We start from the raw sequence: 13005 nt of genomic DNA, 5'->3' as shown, positions 1-13005 counted from the left end.
AACAAAATGACAGCGAAAAATCAATTTTCCAAAATTCAGATGGTTAAAGTGCTTAAAATTGAAAGAGTTTGAATCCTGCAGTGGGTACTGACTAAAAGCTTCAAGCTAATGTGTATCCAAGGGGTTAACATCATTTTATACTGCCTTTAAGGCTGAATAGTATTTAAAACAATAAAAAATAGAATACAGAAACAAGTGAGTTCAAAAAACTTTTAAAAACAGGAACATTTTCGCAAATATCATAAATTTAAACTTAATATAAAAATATGTTAATAAATTTATCTAGGCACTTTGACGTCAAAGTTTAATTAATTATCTATCCATTATTTAATCAATAATAACCATCCATAAATTAACCAACAACAAAATAATAAAAATCCATTTTTAGTATTTTTTACATAGATTTTTAGGAGATCGTATATATGTATATAATTTCAAACAAAGTTACACAGAGAATTTATGAACTTTTCTATATGTAATTAATAATCATTATTTATTTATTTATAATATGTAGATGTAAAAAATACTCTTTATTATTAAGGCTTACGTCTAATATTGCAGCTAATGTTGGACTAAAATTAGTTTCTCATAGCTAGGAGCTATAGAAATTTAACATTATAAAAAAAACTGGCAAATATTTTTTGGAAACTTTATTCATCAATACGACACAAGTCATAGCACCCATAGGTTATTCCATATCCATAAGACAAGTAGAGGCGCTAAGTCATGGACTTCTTCTCAAAGCAAAATACATAAAAGAGTGGAAGATATTCTCAGTATCGCCCACCATTCCGAACTGAAACGTCGCTTGAAATGGCTTTGGCCGCGTTTGGTGACATGGTCTCATTGGCTCCAGACGGTTAGGAGTAGTTAGGACTCAGCTAGTGTACAGCTAAGTAACTACCCGTCAAGTAACTTTAAGCATAGAATTAATATACCAGTAAAAACAGGCGTTTATACAGAGATAATACACGTTACTCGAAGAGTAATCAGAGGTGGTGAAATACCTTTGTGGCCCGTGTATTCAATAAATGTCAGTGTACTACTAGTACTACCACTTCTCGAATAACGTTGTGACAATAATGATCGACAACAAAGAACTGTGAAAAGAGCCATGTTCCTGCGCGACAGAAAGAGCTATACAGTGATAAGGAGCAAGTGGAAGGATCAATCACACCTGCCCTGATGATGGACACTAACACTGTCGGAAACATTTGGTAAAGAAGGTGGAAGCGCAACACAGAATAATAACCCAAAAATCAATGCCGATAAGTGAAAGGTTGTTAACTTTACTGTCACAATCATCCTTGGGCAATTGACACGATTGTTAGAAAATCGATATTATCAGATGGGGAATCAAAATAAATATCGCCCACAGGTAAGTTGGGTTGATAACCTATCAAAAGCTGTCAGCTTCGGATGAGCGAGAGTTGCCACAAAACTGGAGGATACTTGAGGGAAGTCTATATTGAAAGCGGGACGCCAAAAGGCTCATGAAATAATTGAAATACTAACAATGTAGTTAAAAAGAATAACAGACGATTATTTAAAATGACTTCATGACTTAACGCCGCTGCTATTATCATAATGTATTATAACTATTTTATCAACTAGAGAATATCTATCAATAATAGCTGTTTAATGATTATTGCAATGCGTTGGAACGAGCAGCAATCGAAATATACAAATAAAACTATTACATGAAATAGGATTCGTAGATCACACCTTGTCATTACACACTCTTTCAGAGATTATTTATATATTGCAAGATATTCATCACATGAATTCAGATACATATAATATCATCAGTGTTCAAGCAAAAGTCGCCTACTACAAAGTACAGACATCAAAGTTTGCAATTTGAAAGTTTTCAGATCAAAGACAAATTAAAAATTGGTTGTAAAAGTCGTAGCAACGGCTATCAGATGAAAATCCCTATCTATGGGATAAGCCAAAGGCAACGTTTTCGGGACTGACGTCTGCAAACGTAAACTCGATACATTACGTATCATATAAAATGTTCATAGCATAATTCATTTAATAATGACAAAACATCGCGTAATGCATAATGCGAATTACTTTAAGTCAAGAAAATTGTCACAAATTCTATACATATTCTAGAAAATAATAAGCATCCGGAATCATGACAAATTATTTTTGTATCTGATAGCGCTATCGGCAGCATCGCATAGTGCCTAACCTCAAGAAAGTAGTACTGCTCGTTGGCATCATATTATCGTCAAGATAACAATATTAGAAAGTTATGTTATTGCACATTGCACTATCGGTAACCTTATCTGTAAATAACAAAACTAACCCTTAAAATCAAAGTTGGATACATTTTTATAACATACAAATCTATAATATAAAACCATCTTCAAACTTTCAAATTGTAGTATAGCGAGTTTTGCCTGAAAGCAGACAATATGCAAAAACATTTAATTGATCAACACAAAGACAGAAAAAAATGAACATGATCAATTAATATTCATTTCAATGATATATAAAAAAAAGGATTGTTTACATTCGCGCTATATAATAATGTAGTACAGAGAATAATAGGGTGTCTGTAATCACACTGAACGCTTCATAAATGTATATAATATATTTTACATTACCTATGTACTTCATCATTTAGTAAATATACGAAAATGTATGTGACAAATAGTATTGAAAAGGTAAGCCATTTCAATACATACAATGTAAGACAATCATTTGTAACTTACAAGACATTATTATGAAATCAATTTGTTTTTTTGTCAAAAATTATACCTACACAAAAATTGATATTAATTAATTGGTTGATAGGTAGGAACCTTAAAAACATTAATTTTCCAGGATAATTTACGAACTTCTAAGTTTGCTAATTTGCAGATAATAATAATATTATACTTTATATTTGCACATTACAAACCATTTCAATTTTAGGAACATGTGTAATTTTAGACATTTAGCCAATTTGTTGCCTTTATTCAATAAAATATTACAAAAGTCAAACATACAATGCATAGTATGTTATTGAATATAATTTTCACACCCCTAATAACCTTATTAAAGACCTCATAAGTGCGTTACTTTTCTATTTTTTATGGTACAGGCAAATCATTTTAAAGAGATCGTTGGTGTGTTGTGTGGCAGTGATGGATCAAAAACTGTGGAGTTGATTCAGTATCTTTAAATAGAGTTGATCCAGTATCTTTAAATGGAGTTGATCCAGTATATTTGGGCATTTGCAGGGTAAGAGTCACAAATACATTCAAACATGTCCTTTTTAAAATGATTTTCCAGAATCTACCAAATAATATTATTAATTTTGTATTTTTACCAATCAAAATAATTTTGAAAATTGTTTTTCTTCTGAAACATTCACACTATTTAAGACTTGGTCTTAGGGTCATAAAGTTAAGATAAATAATGCACTAACAGAAATTTTTACAAAGAAATATTGACATTATTTCGGCGTATCATTAAAAACTAATTATTTATCTCTATTTTTAGAACATTTGTATATATTATAACATCTTATAAAATTAAAGGTATGTTCATCGTAAATTTTTTAAATTAAATTATTATCTATAATTATATTATTATATCAATGCCCACGTAAGAAATTCCATTCAGATTATAATAATACAATATTAAAATGTAATATTATTATTTAAAATGTATAAAAATGTAATATACAAATTCCTCTAATACTATTTTAAAATATTTGTAATTATATACTGGCATATGTTTATTACTGTTTATAAAATATTTTTAATTATAATATACTGGCGTATGTTTATATAAAATAACATTATAATGCTTATCTTTTAGAAGATTGCGTTTGTATAGATTATCTCTGCTTTAGTTTTGGATGATGTTACAACAATACAGTAAAGATATTGTGACAGGAAAGTACTATGTGGCAGTATATTCTCTCTGCATGCCCCTACAGTACAAGGTGGGAGAAAACAATGAAACTGAATTTGATCAAGTTTGTTACCTATTATTTGTTTAGGTAGGTTATTGGATGTAATTATTTTTTCTTTTAATATTAATTTTTTCAATACTGTTTTATAGGAGCAGTACAAAGGTTCATCCATTTTCAGCAGTTTTCAGGAATGTTGTGTGAGAGTTTTATCACCGAGATCTGAAAAAATAGAAAAGAAAAATTAATAACATTAAATCAAATATAACTAACTAACTGTGTTGGCACACACTCCTTGCCTCATTCACATTCACACATCGTCTCATACATACTGTTCTATTATTCTGACTCTTGACATGGCCCGACTCAATATCTAATTCACTTGACTGTGCCATGTCTTCCTCGGGCGTCCCCGACTTCTGTTACCATCCTCATTTGCATCATATATTCTCCTTACACTCCTTTCTTTGCTCATTCGCTCTACATGCTCAAATCATCTAAGCCTCCCTCTCTTTTCAATTCAATTCAATTTGTTTATTCCTTTAAAAACATTACAAAATTACATTTTATTTCGTTTTTAAGTATATTTGTAAAATGGTATTACATAATAGTTAGCGGTGTATAAACTATACCAGCATCAATAGAGCTTGCCTTTTAAAGGCAGCTTCACCGATGCTAAATATGTCGATATCCGAATTAATTCTGTTCAACAGCAAGACTGCTCTCCCCACCGGCATGACCATTGGCAAGTTAGTCCTGCAGGCCGGGAGATAAAACAGTCTATGCTGTCGGTGACGGAGATAACCATCAGGAACATAGAGACTAATACTCTCCATGATAGTCGGATTTACCAACCATCCACGAATCAGTTTGAAGAAGTGTGATACAATATGCACATCTCTTCTGACCCGTAGATGGTTCATACCGAGCATGCCCAAGAGAAAGTCAGTAGGATAGAGCCACGGGTAGTAGCCATACTCCCTCAGGTAGAGGAATCTCAGAAATTTCTTCTGCACTCTCTCCAACATGAGGGAATACTTCACCTGATGTGGGCTCCAAACCACCGACCCACTCTCAAGCCTACTCCTAACCAACGCAATGTATAGCACTTGGAGAACCCGGGTGTCTCTAAAATTCATCGCAGTGCGTAGGACGAAGCCCAGCATTTTCAGTGAAGCACTACACGTCATTTCGATATGAGCATGAAATGTCAGCCTACTATCAAACATGATGCCAAGATCTTTCATAGTGGAGACACGTTTTAAACTTCGGGCATTCATGGTATACCGGTAAAACCAAGTATGACGTGCCCTTGTGAAAGAAAGAATGAAACATTTAGAAATATTGAATTCGATCCGATTCCGTTTACTCCAGTCAACAATTCTATTAATGTCCGATTGGAGTCGAATGCAGTCTTCTAAAGTTTTAATTTCCAAGAATAGTTTTAGGTCATCAGCAAAAAGAAGTGACCTGGAATGCAGAATATTTTCTGTAATATCGTTAATAAAAATTAGAAAGAGGAGCGGTCCTAAATTAGAGCCCTGTGGAACGCCTGAGAGTACAAGGAATAATTTTGACATGAATATTCCATGAGATACAAATTGCTTTCTTCCAGTAAAATAGCTTGCAAAGAATATGAGAAACCGTAAAGAAAAACCTATAGTTGACAATTTATTTAATAATATGTCATGGTTTACGGTATCAAATGCCTTCGAGAAATCATTATATGAGCAATCTACTTGGTAGCCCTTATCTAAAGATTTGGAAACATAATCTGTGAGTACCAGTAGGTTAGTATCTGTTGATCGACCTTTTCTAAACCCATGCTGTTCCGATATTAAGAAAGGCTCTACTTGAAACAGCACATGTTTATGAATTATCGATTCGAATAACTTAGCCGGGGCGGAAAGTATTGCCACTGGCCTGAAATTTTCGACAGATGTCTTTGATCCACTTTTGAAAATGGGACAAATTTTTGAGACTTTCCAGGAATCAGGAAATATACCAGTATCTAAAGATAGGTTGAATATAAAACTTAGTGGCATTTTTAAAAATTCAACACATCCTTTTAAAAAAAATACTGGAAGAAAGTCTGGCCCAAGTGAATGTGTATGTTTCATGTTATTAATTGAAGATTTAACATCTGATTCGTCTATATGACTTATATCAATGTTTTGGGCTCCCTTCACATTCAACTTGGAAGCAGAAATGGGATTTAGTAATGGAGGCTCATTACTGTACACTGATTGGAAATGGGTTGCAAATGCATTGGCTACATCCGCTCCTCTAACTTCCCGATCACCATGCATCATGATGTCTGTTATACCACCATCCTTGCGCAGTGATTTTACGTAGTCCCAAAATGCCTTGGGATCATGCTTGATATCACTCTCTATTGAGTCGACATACGTTCGGAATGCTATATGAACATTTCTTCTAACAACTGCTCTGAGATTACTGAACATTTCATACTCATTTTGGTCACCAGTAGCTTTCCATTTTTTATGGTGAGCATGTTTTTTCTCAATGCTCCTGATGGTATCTCTAGTGAACCACTTCGGATATCTACGTCCACCTCTGTTGGGAGGTTTCCTAGGGAAGCAAGCGTCAAATTAATAATAGTCTTAATCTTACTCATTACGCTTACATCAGCCTTGCACTCGTTGCGGATCTCAACATTTCTCACACGATCTTACATGGTTTTACCACACATACGCCTCAGGGATATCATTTCTACAGCATTCAGTCTACTTTAATCCTTTCTCTGCCAATGCCATGCCTCACTTCCATACATCAGGGTAGGTACCTGCACTCCATTGTGGACTGTTAGCTTCGCTTCTTTGGACAAATTTTTGTTAGCGCCAACTGCGTTCAGTCCTCCATTAATGGAGTTACCTGCAAGTACCCTTCTTTCAATATCTCTAAGAGCCTTCCCATCTTTCGTAAACATACTTCCCAAATACACAAAATCATCCACCTGCTCCAAGTATTCCTCATTCACAACTATATATAGGAAACCAATTCTGTGAGTCTGGAAACTAGGCGGAAAGCAAGCCTAGCCACTATATCTTTCAAAATTTGGAACAATTTTATTGATAGCCCATTCCTCTTGGGATGCTATGATTTATATGTACCAGACCACTACAGCCGAAGTCGATACCATGACTTATTTAGAGTACCAAAAGGCAAAACCGACGTCCTGGCAAAGCATAGCATGACGAGGGGAGTGGTGCTGTTGAACGAACTAGCAAAGAATTTGGATGTAAATGACTGTTCTTTAAACGACCTAAAACAATTATTGAAGAGTCACTTACCCAAATGCTGATATGATGTAAAATTATACTGTTTGTAAAATTGTACTGTAACTGGAACGAATGTTCTGTTGTACAATTAAAAAAAAAAAAAAAAAAAAAAAAAATATTGCAAACTGTTTTCGTATTCTCTCTTTCAAACACCATTACTTTAAACTTCTTCATTTACTCATTCTTCATACATACTATACATTTGACGGCCGGCATAGTCCAGTGGTAACGCATTGGAATGCCATTCCGAAGGTCGCGGGTTCGAACCCGGCGTGCGCAAATAAATTTTATTTAATTAATTTGTGTTATTTCACAATTAATTAATTAATATAATATATAGTATATTTGCGGCACGTTCCAGAGTGGAAGATACTACCAGTATCGCCCTGGTGTAAGACCACCATTCAGAATTGAAACGTTGCTCCAAATGGCTTTAGCCGTGTTTAGTGACTAGATCTGAATAGCCAGGTACTTCCCCACCTTCCTCTTTCCCTTCCCCACTTACCTTCAGCCTCACAACATCCCCCAATGGGGGATGCCATAGTCTCACTGGCTCCAGACGGGAGCAGTTGGGACTCTTGTGAGGTATTCACTATTAAAAAAAAAAAAAAACTTCGTTCATCCTAGACACAATTACAAAATTTAGCTAGACAGCAAAAAATCTCCAATATCTTGGCTGTACACATTGTCCGAAAACTTGCAATATAAGTGGATAAATGAATCTAAATCACATTTTTCGACATCGAAAGGGTTTTAAAAAAACTTTTGGTTTATTTTTGGGGTATTGTGCCGTATTGCGCTACCGTCTTCTTTAGCCAATGTTTCGGAAAGCATTTCAGTGTCCATCATCAGGGCAGATTTGTAAAATTCCATTCAGATTTTATCAGATTATTTTTTTACACATCTGCTATGATGATTAACACTGTAATGCTGTCCGAAACTAAAAGCTAAAGGAGGAGGTGGCGCCACACGGCATATTACCCCAAAAATTGGACCAAAAAAGCCTATACGCAAAATAGTTTTCTGTACAAATGAATACAATAATATTATAATGCGATGCCTGAAACCATAAAGTCTGCACAAATTGATAGATTCAAGCTGGATTGCCATGTTAAGGCGATGCCATACGTAATAATGCAAAATCATGTGTTTTTGGTTTGAAAATTTGGTCGCCTAGAAATGTTTCAGATGCTTTAATTAAATACGGCGAGTAGAATACATCTTGGCCTTTAAAATAATCGAGTATTTTTTTAGATAAGTCTTTTTATAAGCCCAGAAAAAAATAATGTAAAGGCCTATGAAAACTGCTATAAAGTTCAAAATATCCTACTTACGAACCCATTTTCGGTTATGATTTTATTGTATAATGTGGCAAATTAAGTTATTTATAAAATGATCGAAAAAAAATTAAATATTTATGCCTGAACATCCACAAAATAAAATAAAAGGCACTTCTTGGCCATGTTTTTTTCTTGCATGAATCAAAACAGGCGGGTGGGAATTTAAACCTTATCGCCATCTACGTAAGGGTTGTTATTGATAGCGGCTCGATTTAAAATATTAGACGACTAATAAATAAATAGTAAAAAAATTAATGATTAATGTATGTTATTAATAACTAATAGGACATTTGTAAACTTCGATGTACGTACAAATGGCTAAAATAAAAAATAAATTAGTGTTATTTGCTTTGATTTTTGGTGGTATTATTATTGGTTGGTAATTATTATGCGTAGCTCCACCGCTCGCTCCTTAGCGCTAGCCGCTACTGGCCACAATGTTTTTGTTTTCTGTAGCCGATGGAAAACAAAAAACATTTTGGCCCCGAGCCAATGTTTTGAAAATATTTTGTCGCAGGAGACCCGACTTATGTAACACAGAACACGACATGTAGTGTCCCGTGTTGAAGAATTTCAATAATAATTTAGATTCGTGACACCTGGCCGAGAATATTGCCTTGTAGGGTTGAGTAGTAAGCAGCCGACTGCTTGTCCAATCCCCGCTGCTGTCTTGGGATTAGGGTCAGCATTCAGCAGCATTGGTAGAACGGGCTATCGAATAACCTTCTGGCATACGAGATAATGCGTTATAACTTTTACAGTTCTTTCGGATTGTGGAAAAGTTATGAAGCCTAGGAAAATACAGGGTTTTCCAATAAGAGGTGTTATTTTGAATAGCCCGCTATTTCGGTAGATGTTACTTTTGAAGCTGTCATTTGACAAGTAGAAACTACGCCATTAATAAAAATGGAACGATACACGCTTCAACAACGCATTGAAATTATTAAAATTCACTTGAGTGAATCAAATGCAAATCATCTTGAGTGATGAGGCCCATTTCCACCTCGGTGGCTTCGTCAACAAGCAAAATTGTCGCATCTGGGGCTCGGAAAACCCAAGAGTTATTGTTGAAAAGCCTCTCTATCCTCAACGTGTGACTGTTTGGCCCGTTTTATGGTCCGGCGGAGTCATTGGACCTTACTTTTTCGAAAATGAGGCTGGAGCAACAGTTACGGTGAATGGATTGCGCTATCGAGATATGATTAATGATTTTTTATGGCCGGAATTGGATGGTATTGATCTGGACAACGTTTACTTTCAACAAGACGGCGTTACGTGCCACACAAGCAACGAAACCATTGATCTTTTACGATTGAATATCAAAATAACACCTCTTATTGGAAAATCCTGTAGTAAAAACAAAGTCGCTATCCGCGTCTGTCTGTTTGTGCGTTTAGTTATTCTAAACTACGCAACGGATTTTGACAGGGATACTTAACAGAATTGAAATGACTTTACATATTTCAAAACATTATTTGATAATGTGGGACTCACTGGGTGCTTTACCCGTGCTGATCCCAGTTTACAGTTCAATAATCTTCTCCAAATATAATAAAATAAAGTTGCTATCCGCGTCTGTCTGTTTGTGCGCTTAGATCTTTTAAACTACGCAACGGATTTAGATAGGGTTTTCACTATCATTTAGAGAACATCTCCGAAATGTATCCATATATAATACATGCATATTATATTTATAGAAAGCAGAGTAAAATCGTTTTTTTGTAATGCAGTCGTCAAAAAAATATTTTCGGGCGCTTACATTGCTAAAGCTGGCTAAACCTTATGAGATACATCAAAATAATGAACTACGGAATTGTATATCTTACAAAGAACCCGGATACGCCGGGTATAATATTCTTTAACGTAATACTATAATCAATTCACAAAAATACTTTATCAAAAACACGTGAATACCTTAGCACAGGAAACACCATTATCTATATATCATTTATGGAACACATTAGTACAGTTAATTTATCCCATTTATCATTCATTAATCATTTAACAAAATCGATGCACAATGTACATAGATTGTATATAATGAATAATAATACGTATGAACATTTGTTTTCGCTTAGTTGGGACACATTTCGCTTAATTGAGACACACCGGGCCCCAAACATTTTGTCCAATAAGCAAAGTTATACATAAATTTCTTCGAGTTCTCCCGAATGTGTTTTCAAACTATTTTTAAATTAAAACAAAATATATAATAAATAAAAAAATAACCAAATATAGGCAAAAAAATTATGGATAAATATTATAATTTTTATGGACAGGAAAACAATATACATTCATAAAAACGATCAATCAAAATCACCAAATCGATTTTACTCGAAAGCGTAAAGTTTTTTCTCGCTATTTTGACGTCCTTACACACGCTTCTGTGCACTGCGAACTCAACTACTTTACGTTGACGAATGTCGGCGGACGGCGAAGAGACGGCGTAGGCGAACTCTACCGAATTACTGCCGAACTTCATAACTACATCTTTTTTACTGAGACATGTTTTTCATCGACGACAGATCGGAACGATATCCCAGATAACCCAAGTAAATTAATATCAGTTTCTGTATTTGTAACCTGTTCCTTGTGTCTTGGCCTAAATAACCGACTGTCCCGATAAACCGGCGTTCCAATGAAGTGAAATCGACTGTATTATAATTGAAATAATCGTGACGAAGTTTTCACCTTTATCCTATTTTCATCATTATACATATTTTTTTCTGAAAATAAGTCTGCACAAGGTAAAATCCGACATCCACACCATCCTAGTTCTAAGGCTCTTATCTCGCGATCTCGGTAGGTAGATATTACTTCTCACACAGTTCGCAGGTTTATCATGTTCAAACAGACCTTATCGCCGCGATATGACTTGATAAAGCAGATTGTAGATGCGGATGACAAGAATTCTACGGTGTGGACACGATGGTAAGTGCAGTCAATTAAACAGGTAAAACACACAGGTAGACAAGTACGGGTAGGTACTGGAGGATTGGATTCGTCGAAGGCTGTGTTTTAAAGGGTTCCATGACAAAAAAGAACAATTAGGAAAAAACACACACCTAACCTAATCTATTATTTCATAATGTACTATGTGGTCATGGTTCAGATTTATCTGGTTACCGTTTTAAAGAGTGGGATGTGGTTTTATACAGAGAAATTCGTAACAAAAATAACAAAAAAAGAGAAATTCGTAGTTTAAAAAAAAATTATGATTGAGTGATTACCTCAAAAGAATTCTAACTGAAAATTTTCTATTGTATTACAACTATGGCATCCACAAATTGTATTAGGTTAGGATTATGGCATCCACAAATTGAATTAGATTAGTACTATTGCAATCACAAATTCATAAATTGTGTTAGATTAGGACTATAGAATCCACACATTGTATTAGGTTAGGACTTTGGAATCCACAAAGTGTATTGGGTTGGGATTTAAGTATATACAAATTGTATTAGGTTAGGACTTTGGTATCCACAATTTGTAGTAGGTTAAGATTCCGGAATCCACGAATTATATTAGGTTAGGCTTACGGTATCCACAAATTGTATTAGGTTAGGTCTATGGTATTCACAAATTGTATTAGGTTAGGATTATGGAATCCACACATTGTATTGGGTTACGACTTTGGAATCCACAAAGTGTATTGGGTTGGGACTTTGGTATCTACAAATTGTAGTAGGTTAAGATTACGGCATCAACGAATTATATGAGGTTAGGATTACGATATTCACAAATTGTATTAGGTTAGGTCTTTGGTATCCACCAATTGTATTAGGTTACGACTTTGGAATCCACAAAGTGTATTGGGTTGGGACTTTGGTATCTACAAATTGTATTAGGTTAGGACTTTGGTATCCACAAATTGTAGTAGGTTAAGATTACGGCATCCACGAATTATATTAGGTTAGGATTACGGTATACACAAATTGTATTAGGTTAGGACAATGGTATTCACAAATTGTATTAGGTTAGGACAATGGTATTCACAAATTGTATTAGGTTATGACTATGGCATCCACAAATTCGTGTATGTTGTGAGGTTGGAGGGAGTGGGGGGGGGGGGAGGGAAAGTTACTGGGTAGAGGAAGGTTGGGATGTAGGTACCCGGTTATTCATTTTTAATAATTAAACACGGCTAAAGCCATTCCACCGAACGATTAGATTTCTGAACGGTGGTCCTTCACCAGGTTACTGAGAGAATATAAATAATCTAGGCAAAACGAATGTGATAAACGCTGTTTGGGGCAAAGGAAACAGAAGCTAACTAAGCCCAATTTTGAGATATTTCACCTAATTCTATATTATATTAATATAATCACGATGACATTATAAGCGATCTTTTTTAATCCACTCAAAGATGCTTGATAGCGTTCAACTTTTAAATAATAATACAAAATGTATAGATATTTTGTTTGCTTCAACGGCTTCCAGGAAGAAAGTG

General features: G+C 34.6%; 1 protein-coding gene across 3 annotated transcripts in view; it reads right to left on the bottom strand.

Annotated features, from left to right (window-relative positions):
• Positions 1 to 2663: 2663 nt before the first annotated feature.
• Positions 2664 to 13005, bottom strand: part of LOC149410477 (uncharacterized) — a 150641-nt gene continuing 140299 nt past the window's right edge. For all 3 annotated transcript variants that reach the window (XM_089647751.1, XM_089647750.1, XM_089647749.1), the window contains exon 10: positions 2664 to 4135. The gene's annotated coding sequence lies outside the window, so the exon portion shown is untranslated. The remainder of the gene's footprint in view (positions 4136 to 13005) is intronic.

Source organism: Hesperophylax consimilis, chromosome 27 (assembly GCF_061612785.1).
Source record: "Hesperophylax consimilis isolate HC1 chromosome 27, BYU_Hcon_1.0, whole genome shotgun sequence".
Taxonomy (NCBI): domain Eukaryota; kingdom Metazoa; phylum Arthropoda; class Insecta; order Trichoptera; family Limnephilidae; genus Hesperophylax; species Hesperophylax consimilis.
Note: the sequence above shows the minus strand (reverse complement) of the source record. Positions and strands in the feature narration are given on the sequence as shown.